Source organism: Triturus cristatus, chromosome 6 (genome assembly GCF_964204655.1).
Source record: "Triturus cristatus chromosome 6, aTriCri1.1, whole genome shotgun sequence".
Lineage (NCBI taxonomy): Eukaryota > Metazoa > Chordata > Amphibia > Caudata > Salamandridae > Triturus > Triturus cristatus.
In genome coordinates, this window is record NC_140589.1 from 146,047,850 (window position 1) to 146,061,186 (window position 13,337).

The following is a 13,337-nucleotide window of genomic DNA, read 5'->3' on the forward strand; positions in this document are numbered from 1 at the left end:
GACAGACATCAAAACAGTTAATGAAAGCCAGCCAATCCGGGGATATGAATTTCGAACTCAACCATGCAATATTCCATGATATCATTGAACATTGACTAATGGTATGGTGGATATTTAATAGGCCATGTGGCTCCACTGTTAAGATTTGATTGAGCTCACTCTGGCCCATTAGCTGGGGAGAAGATGGGATTGTCATTTGAATGGACTTAGTAGATCTATTGCTGTAATTGGAGTCCCTGACTGTATGGCTACCCCTGTGGGCTTCCTGATTGCCAACACTTCCAAATACATGACATGTGGTCACTAGTCTGTTTGGCTCCACTGGATGGTTATGACTAGACTCATACTGACTCGCTAGCTCGGTTGGGAATGGTGGTACATTTTGAGAGGATTTGGCAGTGCTACTATTGCAGATAGGATTCACGACTGAGTGCCTACCCTTAGGGACTGTTGGATAACCAACACAATCTTGATATAATCCAGGCTTCAATATCTTCTAATGTAGAGGTACCCATCCTACCTATCAGTGGCTGCCCCAAATGATTGCTAGTCGGGTGTTACATGCGCAGACCTTAGTTGCATAGATGAAGAATCAGGGGAACTGGTTCGAAATTCAAGGGCAAATCGATTTTCGTCCAGCTCCTCGCTCTGCAGGGTAAGTTCTATGCAGTCCAAACGATTGGAGGGCAAAGTGAGTCTGCGCACCTTAGTAATATCTTCTCTAATCACTGACCGACATCCCCTTATGTGGCGCATCCAATGGATTGCCTTGTTGGTCAATGACTGCACACTTTCCCAGCTTTTATTATGATCCAGCTTTGGGACATTCACCATATAAATTCTATGTCTATTATATACTTTGACTGTGCTCTGGTCCTACCTCCCTTCTTGTGTACTGTGTTTATGCGTAAAGACGTGTTGATGTTGGTGCTCCTATGAGAACTCCTGTCTTGCAATGGGTGCCCTTTTGGTATTTCTGTATTACAAGGCCTGGTGATCGTGCAAGTAGAAGATGAAAGCTTATTTGTGTTAAGACATGGTGGTGAAGATGTCGGACGTTTTCTGCTTAACCACCACGCTGAATTATTATTTTTTAAACTTATTTTTATTGCCATTTTTACATTAGACACATTGTACATCATATAGATCTTTCAGATAGTTATAACAGTACATTCAATAGTGGTACACATCAGCTGCATATATCAGTGATACGTCATCGGAAAACATAACCCACGTACAGACTTGATATGAGGTGTATACCCCGGTGTCTCAGGTTCCAATATGGCACATAAACTAGGGTAAAACGAAGGCCTAAACTAGGGGGGGGGGAGGCATGAACAGGCACAACCAATGATATCGGCGAGGGTTTGTAGTGTCGTTGGGGTAAGGCACCTCTGTGTCTCATGAGTGTCTATCCTATTGGGGGGTCGACCTAGAATTACGTTAGCATAACCGATGTTGGGGTATGTAATAAGATCATGTGGGTGGAATGTCGAGAGATTGGTTGGGTGGGGTCTGTGACTGCGCGTGCTGAGCTGACGGTGTGAGTGGGTTGTCCGTTGGATCTGCACCCGGGGATAGCTGCTTGAACTGATACAATAACATGGCCCATTCCATTGATATGTGATGTTTGCGGACCCCTCTCACCACCTCCTCCCGCAACGTCTCCTCCTCTGCCGCCGCCCACTTGTGTGTAGCTCCCACCCAAGCCGCCAGCGGTGGACCTGTGGGGGAGCGCAAGTGCATAGCGATGCGGCGTTTGGCCAAAAGCACCGCCAGGGAGAGGAAGCGAGTCCGCACCTTGTGGTGTTTACCCGCGCGGAAGATGTCTAGGGCGGTGGCCTCCCATGTGGTCATGCAGGTTAGCCCCGTGAGGGTACCTAGTGTGGTGTGAATGTGGTGCCAGAAAGTTTTGATGGTGGAGCAATTCCAAAACATATGTTGGAAATCTGCATTCCGCTCTTGGCATCTGGGACAGAGGAGCTGAGTGTCAGGGTAGAACCGTTGGAGGCGTGCGGGTGTTAAATAGGCCCTATGCAGGATGTAGTATTGAATGTTCTTAAAGCGTGCGTTCCTAGAGACCTTCTTAGGGTACTCCAAGGCTCTCCCCCTCGTGGAACGCACGCCCAATTTCGGCCTCCCAAGTGGCTCGCAGGGTCTCCAGTGGTTTGTAAGACAGTTCCCGGATGGCTTTATAAAGCCAGGTAGTGAGATGGCGCCCCACGCCCATGCGTAAGATCGCGTGAAGAACCGGATGTGTGCATGGCTCCCCTTTGATTAGGTCCTGATGCGGTCGGTAGCTCGCTAGGAGTTGGCGATGGAGCAAGAATTGTCCCGGGGGAAGATCATACACTTCTACTAGGCTATGGAATGGTCTTAGTTGCCCCTCCTCGAATAGGGACTCCACCTCTGTTAATCCGCACGATGTCCACGTGCGGAGCTCGCTATTGGTGTAGTAGTGTTCCTGTTTGGGCCACCCCACCAGGGTGAGCAGAGGGGAGTACAGTGGAACCCCCGGGGACATACGGTGTATCCTCATCATGCACTTACGCGCCACCGATACTTGTAAAGGGTATGTGCGCTTTGGTTTAGTGCCAGGGAGGAGTAGGCGACGGATCTCCGGGGCCGATATCCGTCCTGCGACAGTGTGAGTTTCCACAGTGTATCTGTCTGCCGTCCAGTGAGACAGCCATTGCAGTTGTGCTGCCAAGAAGTAGGCCTCAAATGAGGGGGCTCCCAAGCCACCCTGTGTGGTGGGTAGCTGCAGTTTTTTCAGGGCTATCCTGTGCCTAGTGGATCCCCAAATGAGTGCGCTAAGGAGGGAGTCTAGGTCCCGGAAAAAGGCTCTGGGCGGGATCACTGGCAGATTGGTAAAAAAATACAACAATCTTGGGACTATGATCATCTTGGCTAGCGCCACTCTCCCAATTGGAGCCAGTGGAAGCCTCTTCCAAAATCCGATCGCAGCCCTAATACTAGCCAGTGCCCTATTATGGTTACCCTCAAACATATCTGTGGGGGAGTGGTAGAGACGGATCCCAAGGTATCGAGGGGACTCCGCACTCCAGGGCACCCACTGAGCACCCAGTCGAACCTCCCGCGGGGGCAGATCCGGGTGCAGCGGGTATATCGTGGACTTGTCCCAATTCACCCGTAGTCCCGAGACCGTCGCAAACTCCGTCAAGGTTTCCCAGAGGGGGGTCAGGTCGTCGGTAATGTCCCGCACATAGATCAGCAGGTCATCAGCGTATAAGGAAACACTATGCACTGTGCCCGCCACCGGGATGCCCCAGCTCCCCCCTTCCTGTCGAAGGCGTATGGCGAGCGGCTCCACTGCCAGAGCAAAAAGTAGAGGGGACAGTGGGCAGCCCTGTCGCGTGCCCCTCCGAACCGCGAACTCCGATCTATATCGACCTAGGCGCATCCGCGAGGTGAGCCCAGTGTACAGTAGGCGCGTGTAGGCGAGGAGGGTGGGTCCAATGCCCGCCTGCTGCAGTACCGAGAACAGAAAGTGCCATGTGAGGGAGTCAAAGGCCTTCTCAAGATCCAGGATGAGACAGGCCGCTCGGGGGTATATTCCCCTTACCTGATCCTGAATGTGGAACACCCGACGTATATTCTGGGACATTCGTCTGCCGGGAATAAATCCGCACTGATCCGGGTGGACCAGGGTGTGTATGATTTGTACGTATCTGTCCGCGAGTGCTTTCCCGAGGAGTTTGCAATCGGCGGACAACAGCGATATCGGGCGATAGGAGGCCATGTGTTGCGGGTCCCTATGGGGTTTCAAGAACGTCACAAGGACGGATTCTCGCATGGATTTCGGTAACTCCCCCTTCTTCAGTGCCGCCGCAAACACTTCCACCAATCGAGGGACTAGGTGCACCGCGAAAGTCGTGTAATATTCGAAGGGGAACCCATCTAGCCCCGGAGCCTTATTGCGGGCCAGGGCCTGCTGGGCCCGCTTCACCTCTGCCGCAGTATTTACGGCGTCTATGGTCTCCCGTTCTGTCCTTGTAATGGTTGGGATAGGGAGAGGATCGAGTAATCGATCCACTACAGTTTGCGGGGTGGGGGCAGGGTCGCTGTATATCTCAGCATAGTAGTCCCGGAAAGCCCCTAGAATCTCCGCCTGGGAGCGCACCAACGCCCCCCCACGGTCCAGTACCTCGGTGATGGGCTTGATGTCCGTTTCCTGCCTGGCCAACCACGCCAAGAGTGCCTGTTTTGTCCCTCTCTTTATGCATCCGTGTAGCATACGACCGGAAGTTGTACCTTCGTAGGTCCGCGGAGGCAGCCTGATAGGCCGTTTTTGCCTCGGCTACACGTCGCGCCTCCTCCTCGGTTGTGACATCCCGTTTGGTGAGAGCAGCCAAGCGTTGCTCCGTCATTGTGAGAGCCTGTTCCAGCACTCGTTTAGCCCCCGTTATTTGCTTCAAGCATTCTCCCCGGGCTACCACCTTGAATGCATCCCACTCCACTAATCTAGATGATGCCGTGCCTGAGTTGCTCGAGAAATAGTCTTGGATGCTACTCTCCTGATCGTGCCGGAAGACCTGGTCCGCCAGGCAGTCCCGCGGTAAACGCCAGGTGGGGACCGGTGGGCGTGGGGGTCGCCAGTGTAACTGGAGGATGTGAGCATCGTGATCAGATATGATCCTACCCAGGTAGTCCGAATTAGGTAATATAGCCGCCGAGCATAAAAAGCGGTCCAGACGAACGCGCAGATTGTGGGGGATAGAGTGGAAGGAATACACTCTGATCAAGGGGTGGCGCATTCGTCATGCATCGGCGAGCGACCAGTGATTAATCCAAGCCCGAAATCTATCAGTTCGCTTATGTGCCGGGGAGTGCAGTGGAGCGGGGTGGGAGCGGTCAAGGTGCATATCGATCGTGCAATTATAGTCTCCTCCCAGGACCCAGGGTATGGAGGCAAACGGGGCAAGGACCCCTGTGAGATGGTCCCAAAACTTGTCTTGATCCACATTGGGGGCGTAAATGCTACCGAGAAGTACCGCCTGCCCATCCAATAGACCCTCCAGCAGTGTATATCTACCTTCTTTGTCAACCACCCTCCGAAGCTCCTGAAAGGGGGTTCCCGGCCGTACCCAGATCAACGCCCCGCGTGCATACGCCGAATAAGTCGTGGCGCATATGAGACCCCTCCATTTTGACTGTAGTTTCCCGACTTCTTTCGCGATGAGATGCGTGTCTTGTAAAAACACTATCTGGGCATTGTGACGCTTTGCGTAAGAGTACGCCGCGTATCGTTTGCGCGGAGTGTGTAGCCCCCGGACATTAAGGGTGAGGATAGTAACGTCGTTATGCGGCGCGTGAGGTGTCATGTCCGTGTGCCTACTCGCCATGCGTGAGGACTGCGCCTACTGAGGAGTGTAAAACTCCGTCGCACGAGCTGGCTAAGGGTGCCTGTGTCCCCCAACACTGCGCGGTCATAGGTAGCGGATGTTTGGATCTGTGTCATGCCATGCGGGAGGTGAGGGAAATACTGAACTGGGATAAGCAACAGAACCATCGGGAACCACCTTGCTGAATTATGGGTTGGCTTTCTTCTGGCTACCAGTGATCAGCAGGGCGGTAGATTTTGCCTGGGCAGGTAGTTGACTAAGAGGCGGTGGGTTGGTAATTCCATTAGTTGCACGGTTTGGTGCAAGGGGCCCTTCTTCGCTCAATAACCCAACCACCACAGTCAGATTCTCGAACAGCCTCAGGGACCCAATTTCATCTCGGAGTGAGCATACCACATTCAATATATCCTGCAGTTCCAGTGTTTTAATGCCTACCGGCTCAGTGCTGACACCTGGAAGTAATACAGGGGGCTGCATAATTCCCTGTCCCTGGATATTTGCTAGTATGGCATACTTATTAGAACAAGATACTATGGGCTCTAGAATTTGAGGATGGCTGCCATTTAGCTCTAAATGGCTAGGAGCGCTAACAGCGGAATCAATCTCCTTAGCTGTATTTGGTCTACTCACTTTGTTAGTATTACGACTTTTTTTACGTGTTGTGAACATGGCAGGATTTGGAGGGCACTTTACAGAGTTAGAACACAACTCCTCCTCACCCCCCCCCCCCCCCCCCCCCAACGGTTTCCATTAGCTTTCTTTTCCCCATATCGGTGAGAGTAATTTTACAATTGCGTGGGTTAGCTCTTCCACCTATCCCAGTGATCGTTCGGTCGATATGCAGGTTTAAAGTTCTGAGTAGGGGAGGGGCATGGATACACAGTACCTTTCTGACTGGGATTAGGCTCTTGTAGCGAACCAGCACTCAAAGATAGGCAACATGGGGGTGGCCCTGCCCAGCCTCTTCCTGGCGATGACTGGCTAGAATCGGCCCACCCTTTGCCCGTGCGTAGCGCGCGCCACGGGGTGAGAGGCAGCGCAAGCTGGACCAAGTGCTTCATTGGGAAAAGTCATCCATAGAACCGGAACAGGTGAAGATTTTCTTGGGAGTGGAGATCAACACCATACAGGGCAAGTTGTTTCCAAGCACAGAGGAATGTATAATTTCTGAAGGAGACACAGATGTACCGCAAGGGGCAAGCTCTGAGAGTGAGGACAGTGGGAAAGATGATAGCATCATGCATACACTTTATTCCAAATATTCGACTACACAAAAGACCATTCCAGGAATGGATTCAACAGCAGTGGTCACAAGCTACAGGGAGCTGGGACGACCTAGTGGTTGTCACGCATGCAGTACATCTGGAAATAGCGTGGTGGAACAAGGACAACTTAATAAAGGGAAGACCATTCTCACAGCCAGCTCCAACAGTGACCATCACAATAGGTGCGTCCCAAATAGGATGGGGAGCACACATGAGTGACCTCAAGGTGAGGGGACTGTGGAAACAGCAGGATGCGGTGAAGCACATCAACTATCTAGAACTGAAAACAGTGTTCCTAGCCTTTAAAGCCTTTCAGAAACTGCTGTACGAAAAGAGGGTATTATTCCAAACAGACAATACCACCACAATGTTCTATATAAATAAGCAAGGAGGCACACACTCAATGACACTATCAAGGCTAGCACAGGATATATGGATCAGGGCTATTACAAGACAAATAGACCTACTAGCAATACATCTCCCAGAGAAGGACAATGTAGAAGCAGACAGGCTCAGCAGACGTCCACATCCCACAAGAGATCAACCAGCAAGGAATCCAAAGGATATTCAGGAAATGGGGAACACCGCAAATAGACTTATTTGCAACACGCCAGAATGCAAAATGCCAACCCTTCGCATCGAGGCAACCGTGCAGAGTCTCAGGGAAATGCACTATGGATACATTGGTCAGGGACATTTGCATACGCTTTTCCCCCGATACTGCTACACAGGGTACTCCACAAATGCAGAAACAGCAGCATGACACTGATTCTAATTGCACCCCAGTGGGCCAGTCAGACCCGGTTCTCACAAATAATGGAAATGGCACAGGAGCCAGCACACAGCTTCCCCAAAAGAAGGGACCTGTTAACTATGCAAAGCGGAAAGTTGTTGCACCCAGAGCCAGAGAGCCTAAGCCTAGCTTCATGGCTCCTGAAGACTTAACATTTGCACACCTAAAATTACCTGACAGCGCAACGGCAGTGTTACGGGAGGCCAGGAGACCTACCACAAGAAAGTGCTACATAGACAAGTGGAAAAGATTCACACAATGGTGCATTAAGGAAGGGCTACAAGAGAGTACTGAAGTACCCAACACATCTACTGCACAGCAAGCTAAGCTGCACATCGATAAGGGTGCTTTTAGCAGCGATAGTAGCTTACACAAGGGTAGAAACAGGGAAAAGTTTCTTCACATCGTAAGTGGTAAAGAGATTCCTAGAAGGGGCAAAAAGGGTGCCACCGCCAACATGGAACCTCAACGTGGTACTGGCTCAGTTGATGAAAGAACCATTTGAACCAATGCATAAAGCAACGCTGCACATGCTCACGATTAAAACGGCCTTTCTAGTGGCTATCACGTCACTGCGGGGGGTTCGCGAATTGAAAGTGCTTACAATACAAGAGCCATAGCTACAAATACATAGCGACAGGATTGTAATGAGAACAGATCCACACTTCCTGCCAAAGGTGGTATCAAGGTTCCGCATCAATCAAACAATCCAGATACCAAGTTTTTTCCAAAAACCTACCACAAGCGCAGAAGGGGCATTACACACACTGGACGCCAGAAGGGCGGTAATGCACTTTATAGAAAGAACAAGAGTGCAGAAAGACAAAACATTTCTTTGTGTCCTTTCCCAACAGTTTTCTTGGGCGACTAGTTACCAAGAACACAATTGCGAGATGGATTGCGCAAACAATACTGCCACAAACAAGCTGGGCAAGAACTACAAGGAGCAACACAAGCTCATTCAACACGGAAGAAGGGAGCAACAATGGCTTTTCTAGCAAATGCACCTATTCAGGACATTTGCCAAGCAGCAACATGGGCTTAAGTGCACACTTTCACTAAGCACTACTGCATAGATTTTCAAATGAACAAGGAAGCTCAAGTACGACAGACGGTCTTGCAACACACATTCAGAAATCCGAGCTCTTCGATCACCCGGCCACTGCAAATCTAGAAAACCGCTACAAAATCTATGCACAGCATAGTGAATCCAGAAAGATTCACGCTACAAAAGTATAGTTTCTTACCTGTCGGTGTAGTTTTGAAGCTTGAAGACTTTCTGGATTCACTAGCGATCCCACCCTCCTCCACTAGAGGGAGCCAGGAGGAAAGGGTTTAAAGACAAAGATGACAGACAGGAAGAGAAAAAAGAATCGGAAGATGGCGACCAAAGGTGGGAGTTTCCGCAGGTAGCGCGCCGACATCACGAACAGACACCAAGTGGTGGTATGCGGACGCCCACCTGGGCCACGAGAGAAAAAAAAAGAAAAAATAAGACCATTCCAGACCCAACCATGAGATGGAGGAATAATGCACAGCATAGTGAGTCCAGAAAGTCTTCAAGCTGCAAAACTACATCGACGGGTAAGAAACTATACGTTTCTGATGAATACTTCCAACCACAGATTCCTCAACTTGCCAAACTCCCCAGGCACCAGACTAGATCTGGAAAACTCAAAAAGCAGTACTCCTGTGCGCCAGTAGGTGGCGTATTGCAGCACAGCGGTGACTGTTCTGCTCCGAAGGTGATACATGGAGCCGCGAACGAGCACCACCCATGCATGTTGACGTCCGTTCCTTTCTTTCTTCACCTTAGGATGCAGATTCGGAGCTCTACGCCGTCTTTCTTCACTCTGCGCAGACATTCTTTTGCACATTTTTCAGTATGCAAGGGATATATTCTCCCCCCCCCCCCCCCCCCCCCTTACCAAAAAAAAGACTGGGTTTAAACCTTCTACAGGCTGTCGCAAAGGGATGTCTGCGATGGAGCACTACGAGGTGTGCATCTGGTGCTCTGGTTGAATGCACAAGTCCTAGAACTGTGACAACTGTGTCCAGGTGAACCCAAAGGCTGTCCAGGAATTCAACCTTGTACGTGGTAAAGCACCAGAAACTTACACGTCTGTTCCAACTTCGGTCTGGAGCAGAAGTGTCGCCCGATCTTGAAGTTGTTCCCGTGGCAGATAATTTTTGTAGCCAAAGTGGCATGATAAGTCAAATAAGAAACAAAAGTCCAAACTAGGCTCGGCCCTTACCTGCTCCTCGCCTTCTCCAGAGAAGTGTGAAGGCATCACTGTGCCTCTGTCTCGCTGCCCTTCCACTGATAAACTGTCCATCTTTGGTCCCGATGCACCCTAGTTTCCTGGTTCCACCTGCAAGTTTGCAGCATGTCGAAGCCTTTTAAGAGGCAATGCTGTGCATCTTTGGCATGGTTCCAGCTCCCCCTGGTGCGTCTTGGGGCGCCAAAGACCCACAGGGACCTAATGTCCATTAACCGCTGGCAGATTCCCCCTCTGCACAGTCTGTGTCCCTTGAACCTGTTTCCCTAGCGCATTAATGCCGGCTTTGCACCAAGTCCCTCTAGCATCTGAGGAACCCCAATCCATTGTGGTCTGACTCTGAGCCAGCTAAGTCTTGACCGAGGCCATCTCCAGTTCTTATGGACACAACCATTAATGAATACATCAGACTCTGACACAATTCAATCACACTTGAGCCGCGCACACCAGATCTACTGCCTGAACAATCCGGTCCATTGTGACAGTTTTTGTTCATAATTGTAGGGTTTTGATGCAAATTGACAGTTATTTGCTTCAACTTGTCTTGCCTCAATTTTCTGATCCTTATGCTTTTATTTTTGAACCATGTAGCAGTCGTACAGTGCTTCCTACCTGTGACAAGCCAGCATAGTGATCAGATTTTTATCGGTTTACTGCATGTCCTTTTGGAGTGTGGTTAGTATTTCCTGTGTGGGAGAAGGTGGTTTGAGGGGCATGAGGTTCAGATATGCTTCCACAAGGGTGAGGCATAAATTGCTGTGCATAAATGAGAAGTGGTTCCAAGAATTTCGCAAGAGATCCATTCATGCATACTGTTTTAACATTGTGTATAGAACATCTGTATTTTGTCAATCTAAACTGGAAGTGGTGTTTTTATTGCTTTCTGGAATTTTATTTGTTCGTCCATTCTTTCTCTCTCAGGCATAGTTAAAAGGTTTTTCTTGATTGAAAAGGCACTTATCCAGTGAGTGACTTTTTGAAGGGATGCACAGTAGTTTACTGAGACAGCTTTGAGTGCCGCAGAGGAGATGGCATATGCAGCTCTGTGACTTCTCATCCAGGAAAGCAATGGCCTTTAGAGGGAGCCATGGTGCCAATCACCAGCGCAGCAAAAGTTAAAAAAAAATTCTGGATTCGGCCTGTTATCTAGGGAGATGGATGCAAGTGGCGAGGAACCTGGGGGGTAGAGTTTTCACCTGAAACATTTTCAAAGATTAGTAACTTTTTGGGGGGATTTTGCACTGTGGCTTTATAGAATATGGATTAGTTTTTATAGTGCAGTTTATTATTGGTGCAGGTTCTATAAGTGGTCCTCCTAACTTATTGTGGTGATTTAATTTCCCGTGTCGGGCAGACAGATTTGCTAGATTGCGTATTGACAAAGTATATTGAATGGTGAATGTTCATCAAAGATGTCGATTAGTGCATGATAGGAACTGGCAAACTGATAATGTTTTGCTCTTTTATCAGCGGAATAGTAAAGAGCTTAGACATTCATTCCATTATATTATGGTTACAAAGTAGTTTGAGGGGTGACTGCATTTAAATGATGACATGATGGTGGAATGTGATTAGGTGATGGTCAGTCTAGTTGATGAAATGGGGCCTGGTAACTCAGATGGTATTAGGCGATGAAGATATCATAGGTGTATGTTCTGTTATGTGGGTGGTTCCAGACGCCAGAAAATTAATTGATGGGTAGAGAGCCTACAGCTTGATATTAGTCACGTCTGTCAAACCATCTGTCTCAAAGCATGCATACATTTGGATGTGTTGAAAGTAGTGAGCCGTGAAGTCCAAGAAGGGTTCAGTGAATGCTGGGCTTTTTGTCTCTCTAAATCGTAAGAAATATGCAAGTGTACATTAGCAATTAAAAGAATTGGACAAATTCAGGCACTGTATTGTCCTTTTTAGGTCGAGCCTAGCGGCAGCACACAAACACTGCTCGCTCTGCGAGACTACTGTAGTAGAGTATAGACTAGAAGCTGCGCCCTCTCTGAATGAAAAAGCATTTGTAAAGTGCCTGGTTACCCGGAGGCATCCCCGCGCTAGTGGACAATCTGTTCATCAGATAGTGCTTCAAGGGAAAAGTAGGGTTTTTAACTGTTTACGAAAGATAGCATGATTGCTTTGAGACCGGATGTGCATAGGGGCGGTGTTCCAGAGTTTCGCACCACAGTAGGAGAACCTACGGCCTCCACATCTGGTGCGCTTTATTCTGGGAACTGTCAACAAATGTTTGCCCTCTGATCTTAGAGTTCTTTTTGGTTGGTGAAGGTGTATCATGGCCTCAGTCAAGGCAGAGCCTTTCCCATTCAAAGATTTTTGTATAATACACATAGCTTTGAATTTAATCCTCTCCTGAATGGGAAGCCAGTGTAATGAGGAGAGTGCCGGCCTAACGGATAGACATTTAGGAATATTCAACAGAAGTCGGGCTGCGCAATTTTGTACGGTCTGCAAGACTTTAGTAGTGGATAGCGGGGCTCCCAAGTAAATGGCATTTGAATAATCCAACCTAGACAGGATAAGTGCCTGTACCGGTATTTTACTAGCCAGAAACGGGAGCAAGGGGAGGATCCTCCTGATCATCCGCAGAAGACCGTAGCAGGTACCTGCAACCTTTCGTGCTTGTTCCTTAAAATCAAGCTTGGTGTCTAGCATGATTCCTAAACTTTTTATGGTTTTTTTAGGGATGGGAGGGGGTCCAAGGCTAACAGGCCACCAGGATTCAACGGATATAGATGTAGTTTTTCCGAGAAACATAACCTCTGTTTTTGCTCCATTAAGCTTGAGGTAGGATGCCTCCATCCAGTTAGCCACTCTCTCCAGACATGCCGTAAGTGCCCCACCTGAGTTATCATTGTTAAAAAATGACTAGCTGAGTATAATCTGCATAGGTGACAATATGCACCCCAAACGGGGTGACAATGCTTGCCAGTGAGCTCAGGTAGACGTTGAACAACGTAGGGCTTAATGCTGAGCCCTGGGGCACTCCACATGAGAGCGGTACTGGGTCAGAGACGCAGTCGTCCGCAAAGACGGAAAAGACTCTGTCCTCCAGAAAAGAGCTGAGCCGCTTCAATACCGCACCCCTAACCCCAATGTCTTGGAGCCGTTTAATTAGAAGTGAGTGGTTCACAGTATCGAAGTTTGCGCTGAGGTCTAATAGGATAATTGGAGCGTGTGAGAAAGTGGCTCTGTATATACTGTTCCCTAATAGGTACAGGGTGTACAGAGTCCACAGTCCCCCAGGGGCTGATAGAGGTTAAAGTTAGGTATGACCTTACTCTCTAAAGTGGTAGCTTGGTCGAGCAGTAAGGCAGTACCAGAGGACAGTGTAAAGCACCTGTTGTACACACTCAGTCAGCAAATGGTCTCACACACTCAATAACTGAACTCTAGGCCAATGGTTTATATATATAAAATATATGCTTGTTTTATTTTTAGAACCACAAAGGGAATAAAAATATACTTTCTCAGAATGAGAGGTTGAATATAAATACTTTTGCAATAAGCAATGGATTTTTGTAAATAGTCACAGTTGGTTGCAATAAACAATCCTATTTCCTAAACATAACAATGCATTGAGCTCAATGGTAAATTCAGGTTATTTGTAATAAATTACTTTTCA

The 13,337-nt window shown here is 48.7% G+C and overlaps 1 protein-coding gene across 1 annotated transcript in view; it reads left to right on the forward strand.

The window, feature by feature from the left end:
* PPP1CB (protein phosphatase 1 catalytic subunit beta) overlaps positions 1-13,337 on the forward strand; it is a 355,283-nt gene that overhangs the window by 190,893 nt on the left and 151,053 nt on the right. The gene's annotated exons all lie outside the window — the stretch shown is intronic.